Source organism: Meles meles, chromosome 20, assembly GCF_922984935.1.
Source record: "Meles meles chromosome 20, mMelMel3.1 paternal haplotype, whole genome shotgun sequence".
In the NCBI taxonomy this organism is placed as follows: domain Eukaryota; kingdom Metazoa; phylum Chordata; class Mammalia; order Carnivora; family Mustelidae; genus Meles; species Meles meles.
In genome coordinates, this window is record NC_060085.1 from 37029021 (window position 1) to 37053622 (window position 24602).

A 24602-nucleotide genomic window follows, 5' to 3' on the forward strand; every position below is an offset into this window, starting at 1 on the left:
GATCCTGATGTGTGTGATCCGAGAATCCAGAAAAACGTTCATGGGCACTAGAAAACAGTGGAAAGCCATACCTGATTGTTTTAGATCTTAAGAGAAGAGACTCAAAGAATTTGATAGCGTGGTAATACGTTAATGAAGGGTACTCAGGACCCAACACTGGACCCATCAGTTCATTTCTCTGCCCGTTTAATCCTCGAAATAATCTGAGAAGGCGATTCTTTTTAATTCTTTTGTCAGCCTTCTTTTTTTTTTTTAAGATTTTATTTATTTATTTGTTAGAAAGGGAGAGGGAGCAGTAGGCAGAGGGAGAGGGAGAAGCAGGCTCCCCACCGAGCAGGGAGCCCGATGTGGGGCTCCATCCCAGGACCACGGGATCATGACCTGAGCTGAAGGCAGTCGCTTAACCGACTGAGCCACCCAGGTGCCCCTTTGGTCAACCTCTATTTAACAGGGGAGAAAATAAGCCCTTCCACTTACTTACCCAAGGGCACAAAACAACTAAGAGGTGGAGCCAGGATTCCAAACTGGGCTGAGAGATTCCATCCTCTGGGAGGAAAGGGGAGGTTAAAATAGAAGAAAAAAAAAGTGGGGGGAAGCTAGAAATAGTACATCCTCAGTCAAGATTGAAGACTGGGGTTTGTGCAACACAGAAAATCCTGCTCAGAATGTCCCACAGTCTGAGGAGGACTTGTTAGAAGGACAGAGTCTTCCTAACAACCGGCCATCATTGAAGGAGGACATCCCATAAATTCCAGCCACATATCTGCTTTTTCATGTGTAAATGTTATGAAATACCTATCGAATATTTCCAATGAAAGTTTGTCATCAGAGTTGAGATGAGCTCTAAGTATAAAAACCACACTGCCCCTCAAAGACTTATAACAAAAGAACCACCTCATTAATAATTATAAATATTAATTACCCTTGGAAATGACAGAAGTTTAGATAAGGGGTTACATAAAAATTTTGAAAGTGAAAAACAAAATCTGGGCCCATTGGTGTAACCACAAGTGTTATCTACCGACAACAAGACACTCTGGATTTTTTTTCTTCATCTGGAAATACCTTTTGGTGTTCACAACAAGTTGTGTTAAACTCCTCCTATAATTTGCTATCATTGACTCAGTTAAAGGCCTGGGAGGCCATTCCTCTTATTCAAGACCAAAAAACACAAAACAAAACTGTTATGCCCCAATAATGGGTCCATGATTAAAGGAGCGAGACTGATACAAAGCGAAGGTCAAGCAAAGCTTTATTTAGCGCCAAGCATCAAGAATTTAACCTAACGTTCATGGACACACCTCTTACAAGAGAGGGCGACCCTTCTCTGTTTCACAGACTAGATTTTAAGGGCAATGGCCCTTCGATCCGGCCTGGCCAGGCACAGGTGACCAATGAAATTGTAACACACACAGGAAACTCCACAGTGATGCTAGGTGACCAATTGAGTTACAATTTACCCTAGTAGACATTTGAACCAGCCTATTACACCTTGATTAGGATTGGCGCCAAAAAGGCTCCCAAAGGGCGGGGGTCCCTACTCCTTGGTAACCAGGGAGACAGTATGCAACCCCCCACTGATCGGATGTCACCACCTGGCCTGACCCACCCTTGTATTTGAGCTTTGTTACCTGAGGCTGGTTTTGGGGACTTGTCTCCAAGTAAATCCCCTGGGGGGAAGGGGAGCAGGGACAGTTTAAGAGTCAAACAAGGTTTTTGTTTAACTTTAATGAAAACCCCTGGCTAAAATATAAAAATATAATAGGTCCTTACAAAAACAAAACAAAAAATCCAGCTTACATTTATAATGAATTACGACCAGACACTGAGTTTTCAGAAATTTCTAAGCCTAGTCCACATTTTCACACAAGAATTCACTAATCGTGCTTCATTTGGGCATGAGGGAAACATTCTGACAGCAATTATGCCCATATAAGGAAATATAAGGAAATCGTGGGGTCATGATCCCATAATTCCAACACACAGGAGATGCACCACACACTAGGAGACTTTTTTTTTTTTTTTAAAGATTTTTTTTTTATTTATTTATTTGACAGACAGAGATCACAAGTAGACAGAGAGGCAGGCAGAGAGAGAGGAAGGGAAGCAGGCTCCCTGTTGAGCAGAGAGCCCGATGCGGGGCTCGATCCCAGGACCCTGAGATCATGACCTGAGCCGAAGGCAGAGGCTTCAACCCACTGAGCCACCCAGGCGCCCCCACACTAGGAGACTTCTAAAGCAGACAAACACAGGAAGCTAGGAAGAATAACCTTTCTTCCTAGTCACAGATTTATGCCCTCAAGGTAAAAAATGTACTATCCATCCCCAGAAGGAAGAAATGCTTGTAAAAACTAAGATTATCATAATCTGCTGCATAACATAAAAATACACAAAATGTAGAATCATCTTTGTGAATGACAGGACCTTTAAACTTTAATTAAAGTAACTGACCACCTGAAAACCCATCAATTGTAATCAATTTTAAAGCACCTTTGTAAAGCGGGGGAGTGGTCAGAGAGAGCAGAATCAAGGACTTCCAATACAATTCAGTCTTTTATAGGCTTCCTGCCTCAGGGCCTTTGCCCATGTTAATTTTTTGGTTCAGAGCCAAACACATTGTTCCGTCCTTCTCCACCTAGTTAATTCCTGCTCAATCTTCGTCTCTCAGGACAGCCACCACCTCCTGGGGGAGTCACTTCCCTAATTACTAAGTAAGATCTCTAAATTTAAGCCTTTTCTTCTTGATTACTCAGAATTGCATTGCCATACTCACGTGGGGCTCTCCCATAAGACCCGAAGCTCCATGAAGGCAAGAATAAGAGTCTTATCTCAGCATTGCATCTCATCTCCAGGCCTTGGTACTGGACCTGCCATGTACCAAGCATTCAACACATATTTGTTGTATCAATAAATGAATCTGAAAAACTAACCATAAGTAGGATGTCCAATCCCCTCTCCTTAAATTCAGGTTTTCAATCACCATATTCACCTTGTGGCAACATTTTTAACTACAAACATTCTTTTAGATGTGGACCCAACTCAGAACTATGGCTTTCCCTGAGAACATCCCAGTTCCCAACCAAAGCTCTGGAGAGATGTGGGACACTATGCTTTGCTATGTGGTTCAGCCACCCGTGGCTAAAATTCAAGCCACGCCAAGGGAACTGAGAATTGAGCCTGACAGACAGCTAGTCTCCTAGTCATTCAGGAATAAGCTCTTGAAGCAGAGAGACACAAATCTGGGCTGTGGAGTGGACAGCTCTGCTCCGAACACAAAGGGGCAGAAAAAAAGCCGGTCTGCACAGAGACAAGACTGTCACAGCTGTCCAAAGAGCAGAAATGAGACAGAAGGACACGATGCAGGTCCCAGAATGTTGTTCTGTTTAGCCTTTCCTTGGCCTGCCTTCAACCCTTCCCTCGCATTCCATAAGAACGCCTAAAAGTTATTTTTTAAATAATAATTTTCATCTTTGGCCTAGCTAGAGTGAGTGTTTAGTTGAGTCCAAATAGAATTACCCCCATTTCCTAGATGGGTAAATGGAGACCCCCCCAGAAATTACCTTCCCAAGGTCACAAAGCTCACTGGTGGTTCCACTGGGGTTCATACCCAAGCCTACCCACAGAAGAACAATTCTGTCTGCCCTGTCCAACTGGGAGCTCCTAGCCACGTGGGTCATTAAATGTGAATTAACGTCCATGAAAAAAAACTTTTTTTTTAAATTACTATAGCTTTATTTTTTTCGTTTTTAATTTTTATCATTATGTTCAACTAGCCAGCATAGAGTACATCATTGGTTTTTGAGGTAGCGTTCAGTATTTCACTTGTTGCATGTAACACCCGGTGCTCCTCACCACACGTGCCCTCCTCACTGGCTACCCCATCCACCACCCCCCTAAAACTTTAAACTGAGTTCATCGGGGGCACGAGGCACATTTCCAGTGCTCAGCAGCTCCACAGGGTGAGTGGCATATTAAAGAAGGCAGCTACAGAACCTCTTGGCCCCTGCAGAAAGTTCCACCGAACAGCACTGGCCCCTCCCTTTGAAAACTCTAAAATGAACTGCAGAAACAGGAAATGGCAACTCAGAAGAAATAACCCACGCAGGAAGAAAAAAAAACAACAAAAATCTCTCCATGATATCCTCACAGGAGGGTGCCTGGGGGGTGGGGGCAGGCAGTCAGTTGGGTGTCTGGCTCTTGGTTTCGGCTCAGGTCATGATCTCAGAGCCCTGAGATCGAGCCCCAAATCAGGCTCTGCTCTTGGTGTGGAGTTTGCCTGGGATTCTCTCTTCTTCTCCTTCTGTCTCTCCTGCTCATGCTCTCTCTTTCACTCTCTCTCTCAAGTAAATAAATAAATCTTAAAAAAATAAAATAAAATAAAATATCCTCAGATGGATAAGAGGGTCTGTAACCAAGAAAAAAAAAAATCCAGGGTGCTATTTAAAGAAGAAAAGAGGGGACACCTAGCTGGCTCAGTCGGAAGAGCACAGGACTCTTGAGCTCAGGGTTGTGAGTTCAAGCCCCACTTTGGGTATAGAGATTACTTAAATAAATAAATATTTTTTATTATTTATTTATTTATTTATTTATTTTTAAAGATTTTATTTATTTATTTTGACAGAGAGAGCTACAAGTAGGCAGAGAGGCAGGCAGAGAGAGTGAGAGGGAAGCAGGCTCCTTGCCGAGCAGAGAGCCCGATGCGGGACTCGATTCCAGGACCCTGAGATCATGACCTGAGCCGAAGGCAGCGGCTTAAACCACTGAGCCACCCAGGCGCCCCTAAATAAATAAATATTTTTTAAAAAGAGAGGGAGAGGGAGCCTGGGTGGCTCAGTCGGTTAAGCATCTGCCTTCAGCTCAGGTCATGACCTCAGGGTCCTGGGATTGAGTCCCACATTGGGGGTGTCCCTGCTCAGCAGGGGACCCTGCTTCTCCCTTTCCCTCTGCTGCTCCCCCTGCTTGTGCTCTCTCACTCTCTTTCTGTCAATAAATAATTTTTTTAAAAAGGAAAGAGAAAGAGAGAGAGAGGAAATATTCAGGAGACAAACAAGAAAATCACTAGAAGGACGTTGAGCAAATTTGCCAAAAAGTAAAGCAAAAAGACAGATGGGAACTAGGAGAGAAACATAAGAAACTTAGAGTGTCAGGCAAGGAATTCCAGGACCCGGATATTAAGATATTATCTCTTCTGCTAAGAAGAGAGACAGAGAAAATGCAAGAGAATCATCAAAGAAAAAATTTTATTCCTGGAAAAGAAGGACGTAAGTTTCCAGATGGAAAGGTTGAGTCCTCAGCACAATAACTGAAAATAGACACACACCGGAACACTGGAGACAAACAGAAGACACTTAAAAGTTCCAGAAAGATAAAAACAGGCCAAATGCAAAGGAATTCAGCTCCCAAAATATCTACTGCTCAAACATACCTTCTAAGAAAGCAAATGAAGGGTATGATCCACCAAAATCAAGAAATAAGCTAAGAGGGGCACCTGGGTGGCTCAGTTGGTTAAGCGACTGCCTTTGGTTCGGGTGGTGATCCTGGATTCCCGGGATCAAGCCCTGCATCAGGCTCTCTGCTCAGCAGGGAGTCTGCTTCTCCCTCTGACCCTCCTATTCTTGTGCTGTCTCTCTCTCTCTCTCTCTCTCTCATTCTGTCTCTCAAGTAAATAAATAAAATCTTTTTAAAAAAAAGAAAGAAAGAAAGAAAGAAAGAAGCTAACAAAGTTTTCCTATGTAGGATACAGGAAACATGATATCTAACACAGGTGTTCAGGAGAATGCAAGCTGCTTTAACAAAAAGACCCAACAACTCATCGCTCAAACCAAAGCTCATTTCTCACTCCAAAAAAGAAAAAGAAAAGAAAAGAAACTGCAGAAGCTCACTTCAGCCCATACACTAAATACAGTGGAAGACCCTGGAACCTGGGCAGGTCTTGCCAACCCGTAACATGGGTTCTTGTTTCCATTGTGCCATATCCGTTCAGCAGGGAAATCATTGGACCTCTCCAAACCTCAAGTTCTTCATCTTGAAAATGGATTTTAAAATAGCTTACCTGGGCTACGAGGAAGTTAAATGAGGCATGGTACAGAGAAAGGCTGCGTCAACGGCACCCACTCTAATATGAGTTGTTGTAATGACTTCCAGAACCCCTATAAATGCCCCGCTCTGCCCTGAGGGTTTTCTTTGCATTAAACTCAATTAATCATCTCCAGATGCTCTGAGGTAGGTGCTTGTCATTATCCCCCTTTACAGAGGAGGAATTTGGATGCAGGGAAGTAGCGCAACTTGCCTAAGATCAGCTACCAAGTGGCAGAGCTGGGATAAGGACTCAGGTCCCAGAGTCTACCCTCCCTTCCACTGGGCAACACTGTCTTCCCAGTATCTAGAAATGAGCGCTCACCCCTCTTTTCTCCACTCCCTACCACTTTTTTCAGCCAATACCAATACTGTTCACTATCTGGATACACACACTAGTTCTAATATTGTCTTCGGGCTTTCTCTTCTAACATTTTCACCTTGTGGTCATATATATATAGATGTTTGTCTATGGGTCTGAAACCTTATTGGACCAGAAAACACTCGATGTCAAAACCAAACTCAGCCTTGTTCACATCACAGCGTTATGCAAAGCAGTAATCAACAAAAGGATCCTGCCTGAAAAAACCTGACAAACCAAGTTAGTAAAATCACTTTCCAAAGTATTTTCAATCTAATAAGTAATTTCAGACATCATTGGTTCTCCCAATCAATGGCCATTTCTGTAAGAGATGAAAGGAACCAAGAAAAAGGGGGAAAAAAAAAAAAAAGGCAGACACAGGAATCCTAGGCGGTAACATCCCAGGGTCCTCACTCTCGGATTAACACGGGTCTGACCTACAATCACGGCGGGTACCACGCTGACAAATCTTTCCTTTGCCCGACATTTGCCGATATCTCCTGTGAGGCAGACACGGGAGCAAACAGGAGCTTTTGCCCAGGACTTAAAGCAACGGCAGATCCTGCAAATGCGGCTTCTGAACATGGGGTCCTTGGGTAGAATTCAGGGCTTCATGAACTGGGATAAAGGAAAAAAAGACATCTTTCTTTTCACTCATCTCTATTTGAAACCCATCACATCCTCAATGATAAGTCAGCAACAGAAGGTGCCTGGGTGACTCAATGGGTTAAGCCTCTGCCTTCAGCTCAGGTCATGATCTCAGGGTCCTGGGATCGAGTCCCGCATCGGGCTCTCTGCTCAGCGGGGAGTCTGCTTCTCCCTCGGCCTCTGTCCTCCCACTCCCAGCTTGTGGATCTCTCTCTCAAATAAATAAATAAAATCTTTTTAAAAGGTGGGGGGGTATATCTGGATGGCTCAGTGGGTTAAAGTCTCTGCCTTCAGCTCAGGTCATGATCTCAGGGTCCTGGGATCAAGCCCCACATCGGGCTCTCTGCTCAGCGGGGAGCCTGCTTCCCTCTCTCTCTCTCTCTGCCTGCCTCACTGCCTACTTGTGATCTCTGCCAAATAAAGTCTTTAAAAAAAAAAGAAAAGAAAAGTCAGCAACAAACAGCAGGAGTTATGTAGCAGTTCCTAAGATGAGGTCACACATAGAAACGACAGGTATTCTCAAGTCACATTGCAGTTTGTGGTGTAGACCTCAAAATCTGTATCCATGGCCTCTCCGTAATCACATAGCTCATGGATCTGCCTGTAGCACATGCTGTTTAATGCATTAATACCAAAGTGTGTGTTCTCTATCACAAACCACCTTCATGCTGCAATCGCTACAGGACAGTACAGCTGGCTTCCTTTGTAGTCCTACGGATTTTGTTTTATGTGCTTTAAACCGTATTCTGGACGAAATCCACTTGCCTCACCAAATGTCCAAAAGGACCTATGGCACAGATGGGGTTAAAGGATCTAGATCCCAGGAGCTAGCAAAACGGATGACCATATCACAGCTACCTTCTCCCTCTTTCCCACTCCCGCCCTAGGTAAGCCGGACCTTGCACCCAATTCTGCCAGTACTGACACAAAGAGATGGAAAGCAAACTCGCAGAGGATGTCCTGACATCTGTGTAAGGCATCAGCCAGTCACAGAAGCACCAGGAAAGAGTTGCAGAATGATTTTCGCAAGGTTAAAAAAAAAAGAAAGAAAGAAAGAAAAAACACAATTTGCCCTGTATAGAAAGCACCGTCGTTTCAAGTACTTCTTGCAACCACTATTTGTAATGTATTCCAACTTGCAAGTGTAGAAATGGCCTCATTATCCCCACAGAGGTCCTTCAGAAAGTCTATTTCAAAGCAAGCACATTTGAAAGTTAGCCTGCAATCTAAAAGCCAGAGCTATAAATACGCAGGGCCTGGGAAAGCTAGAGCGGGCCGGATTCCATGATTGCATCTTCAAGGAAGAAACCGGCAGAGCTGGAGGCCAGCAGATTGCTCAATGAACAGCTGTAAGAAAAAGGGAGATGAAGTGTCAAAGATCTTTAGGGTAACAGGTGTCAGAAGTCCAAGGGCAAAGAGACCCCCATTATCCTGAAAGAGATAAAATACACAGGCAGGCGCGCATTAACAAGAGGTTCATGAAAGCTTTCCCGATGGATCTTGCAAGCATCTGTGCAGGCTCTGATAAAGGGCGGGCAACAATGAAGTGTCCATATGAATGGGGTCTCGGGATGGGTTCGCCTCCAACCAGAGCCCAAGACAAGGACATACAGGTGCATAAATGCGGTCGCTGCCTCAAAGAGTGGCAGCCAGATTCCTTAAGGCCTCTCAAGAGCGACAAGAATGGTTTCCAGAATAGGCCACCGAAGGACAGCAGGAAGAAGCATTTATGCACTAGATTTCCATCAGGGACATCACAGCCCAGGTTTGCATGGGCTGCCTCTGCGACGCCACAGAAGACCGGGTGAGGAAGGCAGAAAGAGACTTTGCAGACGCTAGCGACGGAACAGGAGCAGCTCAAGCTGCTTATAGGTGCTGGTACCTCCTGCTCTAGCCCTCAGCTCCCTGGGGATTTACCTCTGAACTTGCAAGGAATGGTCCTTTGCAGCTGCTAAGGGCTGAGGGATATGTTATGAGATAGCAGAGGTACCTACAACCCAGCGCAAAGGAGGAATGCAGCCTTTTCTCTTCTACAGCCACTTTCCTGCACTGCATTTTAAAATCCGTTCACTCACCAAATAGATCTGAGCCCCAGCTATGCGATAGGCACTGCCTCCAGGTACGGGCACGAGCAATGAGGGGGACAGGCGAGGTCTCTGCCTTGTATTCTGGTTTCAGCCATCTGAAAAATGAGTATTCAACATTGATAAAAAGAGATGACAAGAGACAACAGAAAGGGATGAGGAAGGGAGAGAAGGCAGAGAGGAGAATTCAGCAAGGGCAGTGGGAAATTATTGTTTTATGTTGGAACCTAAAAGATGACAAGGAGCCAGCTATGGGACATGTGGAGGAAATGCTTTTAAACAGAGAGAAAGGCACATCCAAAGGCCCTGAGGTGCAAAGAAGCCAGCCAGAGCCCTAGTGAGGGAAGAGTCTTCCATAAGGTTGGGGGAAAGGGGTATCTATTATAGGCAAGAGTTCTCACTGGTCAGGGAGTGAGCACACGGTAGAAATTTCATTTTCAGATAGTGTTGAGTTCTGTACAATACACAGAGTCCTTTCTGCAGGTCAATTTCCATCCAAACCAAAGTATTCTTTTTTTTTTCCCTCCACATTTTCATCTACAGATCACTGAGCTTGAAGTTCACAGTGTTAACCGTGCTTGAACCTGAAGTAAAAATCCCCAGCTGCCTGGAGTCCAAGGCATTTTGGAAAGGAGGAAACAAAAGTAAATCAGAAAGGCATTTCCCATCTCAGGGCTCGTCAAAGGGTGAAGCGTCCTTCCTCTACAAGGCAAAAAGCTAGCTCTGATTCCCCGCTCCTTTCTCATGTCCTGGGAGATGATACATTGATTGGCACAACAGAAAATCAGATATCGATTTCATATATCCCTCCTTGGACATTAGAATTGAAAATCTTGCCAGCTGACTGCCCTCTAATTCCAATTATTTGGGGCCTCTTAGCCTTGAGAGTCTCTGTACGCAAATAATAATCACTGCTATTAGAAAGCTTTTACTTAGCACTAACTAGCAGCCAAATATGATGCTGAAAAGTTGTTACAGGCATTAACTCATCCGTGTCTGGCCACAGCCTTCTGAGACACAGACCTTCTTAGAGAAAATGCAAACGCAGCAAGGTTAATAATTTGGCCAAGGTCATAAAGCTGGGAAGCTGGGAAGCCAGGATTTGAACCAGCAAGGTCTGACTCCAGAGCCCTTCTCTTAACACATGCTCTAGGGGCTTTGTTAAACCCGTCTTAAATGCCTAGCTGACTTTCGCAGGGACAGCGTTGTGAAGGTTGGAAGTCTTCTTGGAAAGAAGTCCTTGCATCCTACACAGAACTCCCTGCCATCTGAAAACCAATGTCCACAGCATGTCCCATCCATCATGAAAGGGTCCCCGTAAAGTGACTTTGGCCAAGAGAGAGGAAAAAAGGCAAGGGAGAGAAGGTTTAGAAAAATTGATCCTCCAGTAATAACCAAAGTAGTCAAAGAAATTAATGCTCATTGTCCAGACAGAAGGTGGAGGCAAAGATATGCACCAACCATCATTCTCAAGATACCCGCTTTCTATCTAGCTAGCTCCTGTAAAGTCATCTGCTTTGGAGAATGCTTCCATCTTCAAATGAAAAATCTTCCATCTTCTGATATGAGTGTCAAGAAGGCAAAAGGCCAGAATGAGCTGAGCCCAGCAGAAAATGCACAGAACTACAAAAGGGCTATTTTTGTTACGCTCAGAGCAAGCAGAACAACAAGACATAGGTCTCCTGCTTGGTGAGGGTGCTGTGATGCTAACGGATGACAGCAGATGGAATTACTCAACTCTGGTCTGCGTATGTGTTCCATCAAGAAGGATGAGACACTTGCCAAAGGGTCGAGGGGACACGGGTTAGAGGGGATTGAGGTCCACAGTTGGGGTTGTGATCGTCAGAGTGCCTGTTCTCTCTAAATGAGCCCAAGGGTCCCGGCCCAGATGAATTAAACCCCACAGTACCAATGGCATAAGGTGTCCGGTAGCAAAAAAATCACTGGCAAACTCTGAAAAACCTGGGAGAATAGGAGCTGTACCAGCAAATGGAAAGGAATGAAAAGAGCGGTTCTGCCGATCACAGATCAGTAATCAAGGGCCAACTTCATAAGAAATACTTAGAATGCCATTACGGGGCGCCTGGATGGCTCAGTTGGTTAAGTAACTGCCTTCAGCTCAGGTCATGATCCTGGAGTCCCCAGGATCGAGTCCCGCATGGGGCTCCCATCTCCATGGGGAGTCTGCTTCTCCCCCTGACCTTCTCGAATCTCATGCTCTCTCTCACTGTCTCTCTCAAATAAATAAATAAAATCTTAAAAAAAAAAAAAAAAAAGAATGCCATTGCTAACATGGGTGGCAGGGAGCAGCAATGATTCCTTGGAATCTGTTATGGCTGTTACAATCATAAAATCCAGAGTTCACTAAGATATTTTGAGTTTTTCATAAAACTCCAATGCAAAAATATAAAGAAACAGAGGCCAGGCATAATGAAAATAAGTGGGCTGCGTAACCCATCAAAAGTTTTCCTCTCTGCTGATTCATTACATCTATGCTGATTTAGAATATATTCTCTAGTAGTATGCCACTGGGCTCTATCCAGAGCCATGCCTGCTCATTTTCCTATCAATAATCGGATGCCAATATTGCCAGCATTCCCCTCAAATTTGGGGGTGAACTGAATCTAGGGAAAAACACAAAATTTTTGGTCCGTCAAAAGCAAAACTGAAAAAAAAAAACCCAGTAAGGCGACCAATCCATTGAAAGTTAATGCAATTAAATTCTCTGGAGTTAAATGCAAATTATGAAGCATGGGTCCAAGAATATAAGTCGACAGTAGAGGATGGAAGAAACGCTGCTCTCACACAGCACATGGAGAATAATTGCTCAGAAATGTCTCAAAGGACTTTGAATTTTAAATGAGGCACACGGGGCACCTGGGTGGCTCAGTGGGTTAAAGCCTCTGCCTTTCGCTCAGGTCATGATCCCAGGGTCCTGGGATCGAGCCCCGCATCGGGCTCTCTGCTTGGCAGGGGAGCCTGCTTCCTCCTCTCTCTCTCTCTCTCTGTCTACCTCTCTCCCTACTTGTGATCTCTCTCTGTCAAATAAATAAATAAATAATAAAAAAATTTAAAAAAAAAATCTTTAAATGAGGCATACAATATGGCTGCTAAAAAGGTTATTGTGATCTTAGGTTTTATTAGTATGGGTTTATTACTTAACACTAGAGAAGGGATAAGTCGGTTATACTGTGAATTAGACCAGAATGAAAGACTTCATGTTACTCGGTTCAGTTTCAGACTCAGCCCTGTCCCGTGGCACTTCCGCCATGAAGAAAACGTTGTACATCTCCAATGCAATCGTCACCCTCACCTATGACGACCGAGCTCTGGAGATGTGGCTAGGATGACTGAGGAGCTGAATTTTTAGTTGTATTTAATTCTAATCAATTTAAATTTATGTAGCCGCTTATGGCTCCTGGCTACCAGGTTGGGCTGCGCGGCTCCAGACAAAGCTACATGCCACATGGTGGAAAAAGCGGGGAGGATAGCAAGCCCGAAAAGAAGACTCCGGGGGACAAAATGACAACCGTATTTAATATCTGAAGTGCTGTCTTGTGGAAAAGGGTTTAGAAATACTCTTTGGAGTCCACGGAGCAGAACTAGAGAAATCAGAGTAAAATGTTTAAAAATCATGACTGTGTAGAAATAAGGGTTTAATAATTATGACAATGTCAGTTCTTTTTCTTTTTTTTTTTTTTTTAAGGTTTTATTTGAGAGAAAGACAGAGAGAGAGAACATGAGCAGGGCAGAGGGAGAGGGACAAACAGACTCCAGGCTGATCATGGAGCCAGACACAGAGCTCGATCCCAGGACCCCGGGATTGGGACCTGAGCCGAAGACAGATACTTAGCCAACTGCGCCACCCAGGCGTCTGCACAAGGTCAGTTCTATGAGGCAAGACCATAACTCATCAACCAGCACAGAGCAGGGCACTGAGGAGACCTTCAAGAAATACTTCTAGTTAGTAAGTAGGTGAATCAGTCCATTAAGGAAATAGGAATCTGTCCACATGGAGCGCAGATGCCTCAAAAGACACTGAATCCCCCGACCCCGTCCACTGGGAGTCCCGAAGGAGCTAGCCCACCACTGCAGGGGAGGCAGCGAAAGCTCCAGGCATCCACCAAAAGGCCACAGGATTAGATGGACTTCCAGGTCCTTCCAGATCAGCTCAGATCCTCCCGTCTATCTACAGCTGCATAACAATTAACTACATATTTGAGGACTTCACGCCGCACACATTTAGGACGTCACAGTTTCTGCAGACCAGGATCTGGGCACGGCGTCGCTGGGTGTTATGCCTACAGTCTCATGAAGCTGCAGTCTCAGTATCAGCCCTGACCAGGGTCTCACCTGGAGGCTGGACTGAAGAAGACTCGTCTTCCCCACTCGAACAGTGGGTGCCAACAGTCTGTCCTTCATCCTCACATTTGCCGGCCCGAAAGCTCCAAGGCTGTCTGCTGGCACTCTGCTTCTAGAGGACACCTGCCTTTCCTTGCCACATGGGCTTTCCCAACATGGCCGCTGACAGTTTCCCTAATGCAACAATCACAGCTATGACATCCCTGCACTTTCAGTATTCCGTGGGTTAGAAGCATGTCAGGTCCTGCCCCCAAAGGTGTGAACACTTGGAGGCGGGGATCACGCGGGGCCACCCCAGTATCTGACAGTGACCTTCGCAAGTCAGCACACCCCGGGTTCTTCCCCGTAGAAATAAGGCACTAATTGCACAACGCAGTCATTATAGGCTCATTTAATATATAAACTCACGTTAGCGTGTAACCAGGATCAGGTCGTGCTCCACAGCGCCGCTGAAACGTCACAACAACAACTCTCGTAGGGTGGATCTAGGTTAAAGAGGCTTAAGATTAAAAGAGAAGCAAGCCGACCCTTGAAGCCCGAGAAACACTTAAAAATTCTCAGCCCATCATCCATCTACAGAAGTTTGGTAGTTATAAGCAGAATTCATTCAACATTCATTTATTCAACACACTCAGACTTCTGCATTCCCTTTGTTCCTTCCTAGGGACTAGCTCAGCAATTCTCAAACTTCAGGGGTAAGAACTCTTCGACAGGGTTATACCCCAAAACATACGGGATCTTTCAGTGAAGAATTCTGACTATATATGATTTTCCTTTAAAACACTTCTTCAGGGGCGCCTGGGTGGCTCAGCAGGTTAAAGCCTCTGCATTCGGCTCAGGTCATGATCCCAGGGTCCTGGGATCAAGCCCCGCATCGGGCTCTCTGCTTGGCTGGGAGCCTGCTTCCTCCTCTCTCTCTCTCTGCCTGCCTCTCTGCCTACTTGTAATCTCTATCTGTCAAAAAAATAAATCTTTAAATAAAAAAATAAAAAATAAAAAAAAAAATAAAACACTGTCTCTGCCTTTGGCTCGGGTCATGATCCCAGGAGCCTGGGATGGAGCCCAGCATCTCTGCTCAGCAGGGAGCCTGCTTCCCCCACCCCCTCTCTGCCTGCCTCTCTGCCTACTTGTCATCTCTCTCTGTTAAATAAATAAAATCTTTTTTAAAAAATAAATAAATAAACAAACACTTCTACAGCACCAAATCCCATGTGGTCAGATTCTACTGTCCCAACCTTATAGGTTTGTCATAACAAAACATCATTAAAAGGGTGACACAATGCTCGGTACTTAATTGTTTGATAAATATCAGCTCGTATCTCTGATTTAATTACCAAGCACGTAAAAAGGATCTGGTGGTAGATTTTGCCTGGAATATTTGCTCATTTTAATGTCACTTTCCCAAAAAGAGGGTCAAACTCTGTATCTTTCCCTTCTGTGGAATTTACATTTCAGTAACTGCAGCCCCAAAACATGTTAAGGCACAGTCACATTCTGAGCAGCTGCTGAAAGCATTCACTGCTGATGTTCGAGAGGAGAGCAATTATGCCAAACCAATCGATAAAATGAACTCTAAAGATTAATCCTCCATAATCCATTTTTTTCCTATGGAGGGCGGCACTTGGCGATTTCTCCGTCCTCTCCCCCATGTCTCTATCATCTCAGAAGACAAGGACAAAACATCAGCAATTAAAAGGAGCTTTCCAATGAGAGTTAAACGTTCTTTTCTAAACGAATTGCACTCCCTGTGAATGTGGATTGAGAGGGTAAAGAGAAAAGGGACACTAAGAGAGGCATTAAGTGTTGGGTACTGTCTCCAGGCTCGCTCACTTGTATCATAGTCCCCGCTAACTAGTCGGTGTGATCGACTCTGTTTTACACATGGAGAAACAGAAGCTGTGAGAGAGGTTAAACTGTCTGCCCAAAGCCCACAGTACACACACACACACACACACACACCCCAAATGGAACTAGAACCTAGACTCTCAGAAAAGGATCCCCTAATACAGAGCATCTCTCCAGCACAACAGGATCCCCGAAGCTAATCAACAAATATTTTGAAAGTGTATGTGCTGAGCACCACCAGCCACTGGATGGCTTATCAATAAGCCAGAGAACCAATTAACAGGAACACACAAAAATACAAGTTCGCTTGTAATCTTGGGGTAGCGGGTAGGGGACAGGGAGGGGAGACTGGTTCATTTATATCAGCATGTCACAAAAGGTTAAACAGAAAAATAAAATGCTGCAAAACCTCCTGGAAATGGTATGTGTACGGGGAGATGCTGTTTTGGCTCGAGACCCTTATTAATAGTAATATATTTCTTATCTACGCAAAGGGCTCTAGTGCCCAGACCATCAGCCCAAGTGGTGTGAAATCATTTCAATTCTCTGCAACTCACCTCCAAGGCACCCCTCCCCTCCCCTAAGCCCCCTTGGATCAATGTTTCATCCGCTATGTTTGAGCGAATCACTGACCCCTCTCCTTCATTCTTTGAGTCTAGGCTCACAGAATATTTCCCGCACCTTTATTCCATTATTTCCATTCTATTATTTTCCCCTTGTCTGTTTCCCACTTCCCAAGACATTACAGGGAAGCCCATCCCTAAAGGGTATATGAGCAATTTCCTTTCCTACACCTGCCAGTGCCCCTTTAATCATAAAACATCAGCAAAGACCTGCAAACCCAAATCTCCCTTCCACTCTTCCCAGTCCCATTGAAACTGGGTCTTTTTATTTGCCTGCAAACAGTACATCAAAAGGAGGGGGGACTGGGGACTGCTTGATTAAAAGACTGCCGTAGCTTAAGGACACAACCAAAATGTTAGATGCCTGACTTAACTACTGGCCACTAATTGAATGCAAAACAGTAGCATTAATGCAAAATGAGACAGCAACACTGTATTGGGCTTTTATTTTTTTCACCATACAGTGAACACCCCTGGCTTTCCTCACCGGCATCCCGCTGCATTTTGCAAAGGTGGGGAGCAGATGAGCAAGCGAGCAGCACGCCGTTAATCCCTCTCACTCATCTGCATGTGCCACTGCATTCAGAAAGAATTATAATGGGTGTAGCTGGGGCACCTGGGTGGCTCGGTCAGTTAAGCATCCGGCTTGTGATCTCAGATCAGGTCTCGATCTAGGGCTGTGAGTTCTAGCCCCACACTGAAATAATAATAATGGGTGTATCGGAAAACCAGGAGGACCAAGGTGTGTTGGCTCCCACGCAAGTGTTCCCCCATTCACGATCTTCCCTTAAACCCCAAGAGAAGAAGCTTAGTTTTTCTTCCGCTATAGCTGGAAAATTGGAAAGCCCTATGAACGCTCTCCCTGGGCTTCAGAAAACCACCGGAGATTAACAAAATGGAAAGAAAAGATGCCGGCTTTCTGACAGTTTCCTCTGAGTGCATGTTACACTATTTGTGTATCTCACTTTGGGGGTTCAAGGCATTTACCCTGGTTCCTAATGCAGGGAAAGGCATGTTTAAAAGCACCGTGGGGGGGCGCCTGGGTGGCTCAGTGGGTTAAAGCCTCTGCCTTCGGCTCAGGTCATGATCCCGGGGTCCTGGGATCGAGCCCCGCATCGGGCTCTCTGCTCTGCGGGGAGCCTGCTTCCTCCTCTCTCTCTGCCTGCCTCTGCCTAGTTGTGATCTCTGTCAAAAAAAAAAAAAAAAGCACCGTGGGAAGGAATCCTACCCCCAGATAGTTCCCCAGCCACATTATCTTGTTAAAGATCAATGCTTGGGGTTACTAAGGAACAGTCTGTCCTAGGGGAATTAACGTGGGAAGATTTTGAGCTGCTCGGTCTTTCACGGAAATGGTCCTAAAGACACTCCTTTTTTAAAAAAGCAACCAAAATAAATAATAATAAATACAGTATCTGCTTGTATCTAGCGAAAACTTCCTGTGTGTCAAACCCTGTGCTGTGCATGTGTTTCCCATCCAAAGCACACCTGGCATTTTCTTTTTATACAGATTAGACGCCTGAAAGTGTTAACATTATTTGCTCAGGGTTGCACAGTCAGGGCTGCAGCCAAGACTGAAATCCAGGCGAGTGACTCCAGAACCCCATTTTCCTGAAGGCCACCCAGTTCTGCCCCATTTACACCTAGTGGCCAGGAGGGTGGGGTTGCAAAATAAAGCTAGCCACCAGGGGGCAGACCAGAGGGAACAGTGGAGGCAGCAGGGCCCCCTGGAAGAGCAAAGAGCCCAGAAAGAGGGGGGAAGATGTGCTGGAAGGGAAAGGGAAAGGCTGCAGAAGACAACGCCTGTTTTATTTAGCAGAATGGTTATGAGCGGAAGCTCTGAAGCCAGAACCCCTGGGTTCAAATTCCAGCTCAAATCATTAGCTCCCAGCATTCAACTTATAGTGCTGTTCCTTGCGGCCTCTCTCCTGGGCCACTTTGGGAGCAAAGCTGTAGGCTTGGACTGTTCTTGGATTTCCTTGTTTACCAAGGAGTATTGTCAGTGTTTTGTGTTTGAGATATAAGTAAGTATATTTACCAAAAACAAAAAAAATAAGAAACAGTGGATGGCTGTTAAAGGATACAGGGGTAGAGGAGGGAGTGGAAGAATGAAAACTAGGGAAGTAAAATGCTTGATAGTTCTCAGGTTTGCCACCAGAGATGCAATATTTTAAGTACTTTGAGAAAGAGTGACTTTTAAAAATATTATATTTCAGATTTTCAGCACTAACAGATTGCATATATACAGTTCATTTACTTTTAATAAATTGGCAATTGATATTTTATTGAATGGGAAATTAAGAATATAAACTGTACATTTTGTCTTAAATTGATTTTTTCTTGGCCTTTATTTTTATGACTTAAGGTATGAGTTATATTTTGGGAGATACTTTCTAGACATTTGGGATGTTTGGGTGCTATATGAAGAAAAACATTTAAGGATATATCATACTTCAGATATAAACATCTTGTTTTCTTGAATGTAATTTATTTATTGGTTAAAAATACCTTTTCTGCTCTGAAGATGGTGCCTGTTAACCTGAACATAAAATATATTTATTACATACAAAATATTTCTTAGATAGCCACTTTTAAATCAGTAATGTTTTATCTGAGTGGATGTTCATTTATACATCCTGATGATTAAATTGTTACTTAATCTCACTCTGGAAAAAAATAAACCTTAATATTGAAACTGAAAAAAAAAAAAGGTAACCATCTGGAGAAATCAATGTTACTAATCTGATCAAGGTTGGACAGACATCCTCAGAGACAGAGAAAAGTGGAAAGACCGAGAGAGATGGAGAGAAACTCAAGCTCTAAGTTGTTGCGTGACCCTGGCTTCATCACCGTCTTCTCCAGTTTCCCTGTCTGTAGAACGAGGATGACAGTCCCGGTGAATCTATTCAAAGGATTTGGAATAGTGCTTGGCACATGACGAGCGCTATTTAAGTGTTAATTATGTTTTATCTTAATTATTTAACAATTCTGGCAAGAAACAGCCCTGGCTCAAATACTTAGGCTGAGAAAAACAAAGGTATGTAACAGAAAGGCGTGTGTATGTTCACCAAAACTGCATATGACAATGTTCGGAACAGGCAAAACCTAGAAAAAAAACAAAAGTTTAACATCAGAATGGGTAAGTAGAGTGGCCTATTCGTACAATGAAATACTACACAGCAATGAAGAGGGTTACATGCAAAGCAGACATATTGCTTAACAAACTCGAGGAAGAATACACACTGTGTGCTTCTGTTTATATGAAGAGGGAAACCCAAAGCTCTACTAGCAGAGGGAGACTTGTGATCACCTGGGGGAAGGGGGTGGTGAGCGTGACAAGAAGCAGGCACAAGGGACACATCAGGTACCGGAACTTCTGCATTCTGAGCAGTGGTTTCATGGGTGAGCTGCGTGTACACGCATATTCACAAGGCTCTCTTGGTGAAGATTTGGGTACTTTATTATAAGTTACACCTCGGTTTTTAAAAATTAACAGAAGCCACTGAGTCAGTATGGGAGGTGTGAGTGCATGTACAAAGTTAATTTTTTTCTGTTTTAGAAATTAGGAGTTTCAAAGCTTATTTTAAGAAGTGATGCAATTAGCCTCTCTTGCATTAATCAGATCATCAAACTCATGTCACAGATATGACTGTTGAAGACGAGACTGACTATAAATCTATTTCAATAAAGATATGGGAAAACTTGGGGAAGAAAACAGGAAGGCAGTGTGTGACTGACGGAAATTTAGAAATCACTAGATTCTAGGGCAGCTATGGAGGGGGGTCAAATGGGCCTTTATTCTAGTCCAAGGATAGACAAACTACACCCAAGAACTGAATCAGCCTGCTTTTATACAACCTATAACCTAGGCATGGTTTTTACATTTTTACATAGTGGGGAGAGAGGGGGCTAAAAGGACATAGCTTGACATGTGAAGATGATCTAAAATCCAGATTTCCAAGTCCATAAATAGGAAGGTATCAGATCACAGGCACCCTCATTCATTTACATACTGTTTCTGGCCCTTTTCCCAAGACAACGGCAGAGCTGAGTAGTTGTAACCAAGACCATGGGACCGCAAAGCCTAAAATATTTACTACATGGCCATTTGAGAAAAGGTTTGCTGATCTCAGCTCCAAAAGGTAACTTTCATCTTTGCCACTGATGCTGCCCTATGAAGTCACATACTCTTCTAATCCCTTCTCACAGAGGCATTCTCCTATAACCACTGTGAGTAGCTCTTGGCTCCAAATTCTGAATTTTTATAAAGCCCACAAGACCAGGGTGCCTGGGTAGCTCAGTCAGTTAAGTGCCTGACTCTTGATTTTGACTCAGGTCATGATTAGGGGCTCCTGGGATTGAGCCCCACGTGTCAGGCTATGAAGACTCTCAGTGGGGAGTCTGCTTGAGGATTCTCTCTCTTTCTCCCTTGACACTTCTCCCTGCTTTCTGTCTCTAAAATTAATAAATAAATCTTTAAAAAGATAAAGTCCAGGGCACCTACCTGGGTGGCTCAGTGGGTTAAGTCTCTGCCTTCAGCTCAGGTCTTGATCTCAGGATCCTGAGATCAAGCCCTGCATCAGGCTCTCTGCTCGGCAGGGAGCCTGCTTCCCCTTCTCTCTGTCTGCCTACCTCTCTGCCTACTTGTGATCTCTATCAAATAAATAAATAAAATATTTATTTTAAAAAAAAAAGATAAAGCCCACAGCACATGTGTAAGATCTGAGATCTAACCCAATGGCAACCAAAGCACGATGAGAAGATGCCTCCCCAAAAGACAGTGCAGTCACAAACCATCACGAGGGAACATGATGGGTTTCTCCGAACACATTATAAAACTGTCCGTTCTTTTCCTGGAATGTCTACTGTACCCTCAGTTTAGTTCTTGCTTAAAAACCAACCAACCTGAGAGTCTTCTTCAGTTTTCAAGGCACTCATGTTTTTTTTTTTTAATTTATTTATTTGACAGAGAGAGAAGTCACAAGTAGGCAGAGCAGTAAGCAGAGAGAGAGAGGGGAAAGAAGGCTCCCCGCTGAGCAAAGAGCCCAATGCGGGGCTCGATCCCAGGACCCTGAGATCATGACCCGAGCCGAAGGCAGAGGCTTTAACCCACTGAGCCACCCAGGCGCCCCGGCACTCATGTATTTTTAAAGTATCAACATTTAAGGCTGTTGTTGGAAATGTACCAATACAAAGTAATTAGGATGCTAATTGGCTGATAAGAAAGTTTAACTGTCAAACATGATGGAAGATGAGTTTTCCTACCTCTGAACTTTCAATAGGTTATCTCCCCTACATGGAATATCCTTTCTCCTCCAGTCTCTGTAGCTACCTCTCCTTATCAGACGGAAAGGTCCCCAAATATGAAAATCATATCAGGATCAAGAATCGCACCGCACCCACCATCTTATGCAAAATGGGTGTTTGAGAACTGTAAGGAAGAAGAAAGAAATGGAGAGGGAGATCTAATCCCCAGTCAATAAATATGGTATTGATCAAGACATGCTGACTTTATCTACTCATTGTCTTAGATTTTAGTGACCATTTCTCTGTCTGCAAAACCAGTAACTATTTTTGACAGACAAGTTCAAAACCCACCAGTACGAATGTGTACTTTTAGAAATAGGGTAAATACCTTATAGTTGTGAGAAATTGTTTCTTATAGAACGCCGTTCAAGAAAATGTGTGAGGTTCCTCCAGGCTCTGTCTAATGTTAATCATTTATGATATACTGTGGTTCAGAGCTCAGCAATTGGAGTCATTTCAGGCAGTAAATATACATTTCCTGTCAAAACACATCAAATGGGTAAGACTTCAATTTATTTGAGAATGAGTTGTAACTAACTTCAATATTGGCAATTTGGAGAATTCTCTGATGGCTTTTAATAGTCTTGGCAGTTTTCTCCTCACATCTTGCTCCCAAACCACAGAGTATCTCTGTGTGACTCGCCCCAGAAATGGCCCTCGGTATCTATCTGTGTGGTATGAGGCTGTACAATTCCAAATCTATAGTGTTACATTCCTTTTCCCATCACTTAGGTTCTCCAGAACTAAAGCTATGTTTACACATAACTTGAAAGAGCATTCTGGATTTACAAACTATAAATCCTTCTACCATGTTATGAACTCATAAAGGATTGGGTGCTAACCTTCTGCCTGCATCATTTCACATCACTGCCTATAACGACGACAAAGAAAATAAAGGCTTCAACACAAAATGACTTGTTCTTTTACAAAAATTAAGCCCAGTGGTACACAAGCCAAGGCAGGTACTTGAGCACTACACAATCATCAAGCCCTCCCCCTGTTGCACCTTCTGTTCTGCCTTCTTCCCACCTGCCTATCATCCTCAAGGTCACCTCACAGACCAATATGGCTGCTGGAGAGCCAACTATCACATCACGTTCCAGGACTTTAGAGATCCTCAAAGGGCTCCGCTCTTGATTTTAGGAAGACTCTGCAGAAATACTACCTGGCATTTCTATATGTATCTCACGCGGCCACCCACCAAGAGCCAGAGAGGCTGTGAAACAGTCAGAATTCTGGACAGCATGTGCCTCACAAGAAATCAGAGTGTCAGGAAGGAAGGGGGAGAACGGATATCCCGTAGGCACTTAGCATCTCTTTCGCAACCCTATATTGTAAATACACACTCTGTAAAGATGAACGATCAATGTTTAGGTCAATGGAAGTAAGGTAGATTCTCCACCATGGTGCCTTTCAACACCTCAGTGAACCTTTCAGAAGACTCGGATTGGTCAGTGTTGCACACTTCCTCAACACATTAACATAACAACAGATTTCAGATGTAAACAGTACCTCAACTGCAGATGAGACTAAGGGGTTGTATGCTTTGAATTTTCAGGTGTTTGTCTTCTGTGAAATTTAATTAGAAAACCGCGTGTGTCTCAAGCTCATCCAAACCCAAGAGCAAGACCACAGCCTTCCTGGGGCGCCTGGGTGGCTCAGTGGGTTAAAGCCTCTGCCTTTCGCTCAGGTCATGATCCCAGAGTCCTGGGATTGAGCCCGGCATCGGGCTCTCTGCTTGGCAGGGAGCCTGCTTCCTCCTCTCTCTCTCTCTCTCTCTCTCTCTGCCTGCCTCTCTCCCTACTTGTGATCTCTGTCTGTCAAATAAATAAATAAAATCTTTAAAAAAAAAAAAAAAAGACCACAGCCTTCCTCACCTGTGTGTCAATGTGGAAAGATGGTAAGCTCAGGGAAGCGACGGCATTCACCAAGGATCAGAGGAAAGGGTAAAAGCCCAAACTCTGAATTCAACACACCAATGCCCAGCCTTCCAGAAGATCACTACAGCTTCGCAGAAGCAATGTGGCTTTTGGCAGAACTTCAGGAGTAATGACAGTGTGCATTTATACACTAAGCTGCAGTTTTCAAAGCATTTCCACCTGGTCAGCAATTGGAAACACCCACCAATGCTTTATAGGCAGGCAGATTGCTGTTGCTCTGAGTAGGTAAGGGATTTATGCTCTTGAGGTAACAGTGAGATTTAAAGAATGAGAAGGAGGGGCGCCTGGGTGGCTCAGTGGGTTGAAGCCTCTGCCTTCGGCTCAGGTCATGATCTCAGGGTCCTGGGATTGAGCCCCAAGTCGGGCTCTCTGCTCAGCAGGAAGCCTGCTTCCTCCTCTCTCTCTACCTGCCTCTCTGCCTACTTGTGATCTCTCTCTGTGTGTGAAATAAATTTAAAAATCTTAAAAAAAAAAAAATTTTTTTTTTTTTAAATGAATGAGAAGGAGCCAGCCAATAAAGAAAAGGAAACAAACAAGATGCACGTTCCAAGGAAAGGAACATCGAGTACTGAGTCTACCAAGGAAGGAGCGAGTTTAGGCATTCTAGGAATTGAGAGATGGCCAAGGTGATTTTAGGAGAATAAGCAAAGGGAAGAGATCTCAGATGACAACAGAAAACCAAGACGCTAGCAACCCTCACTCTCTGGCCCTACTTCTATACAATGCCTATTTTTCCTACAACCAAATCCATTTTCTTTCTTTCTTTTTTTTTAAAGTAGGCTCCACACCCAACGTGGGGCCCAAACACCACTCTGAGATCAAGAGTTGCATGTCCTCCCGACTGAGCCACCCAGACCAACCACCCAGCCCCAACCAAATGCATTTTCAACGTAAGAATCTTACCTATCTTCTGTCTGTCTCCACTCCCAGGCAATCTCCTACAACCATCTCCCAAGACAAGAAAGGGAATGTGTTTTTCATAGCAAGGCACACTATTAATTTTAAAATATATACGAAAGTGGAGAATTATAAAACTCCGTTTGCTTTCAGAGCAAATTTTCCACAAACTTCGTCTGACCAGGGCTTTCAAATTTTATCTGCATGTGTATTTTTTCAAAGAAGACGTACCTACGAATACACAGGGTCCTATTTCTCATCCATCTAGAGCAAACCTATAAACTAGCCCTCTGCAATAACAGAATTCCAAAGCCCCGCTGGAGTATTTACACCTAGTAGGTCCTCAATTGCACTGGCTCCTTTGGCCAGTCCTTAAAGAGTTCAGTGTTTCCAACAGTTAGAGAGGAAAAAAAAAATTTTTTTTTAGTATCTTTGCATCCATCAACCAGCATTTTCAAGGGCA

At 44.0% G+C, this 24602-nt stretch overlaps 1 protein-coding gene across 2 annotated transcripts in view; it reads right to left on the reverse strand.

Annotated features, from left to right (window-relative positions):
* TAFA4 (TAFA chemokine like family member 4) overlaps positions 1-24602 on the reverse strand; it is a 189477-nt gene that overhangs the window by 150346 nt on the left and 14529 nt on the right. Inside the window, exon 1 of one of the 2 annotated variants that reach the window (XM_045991426.1) lies at positions 13939-14015. The exons of the other annotated variant lie outside the window; for it this stretch is intronic. The gene's annotated coding sequence lies outside the window, so the exon portion shown is untranslated. Of the gene's footprint in view, positions 1-13938; positions 14016-24602 lie in introns of those variants that run through there. 2 annotated transcript variants of the gene reach the window in all.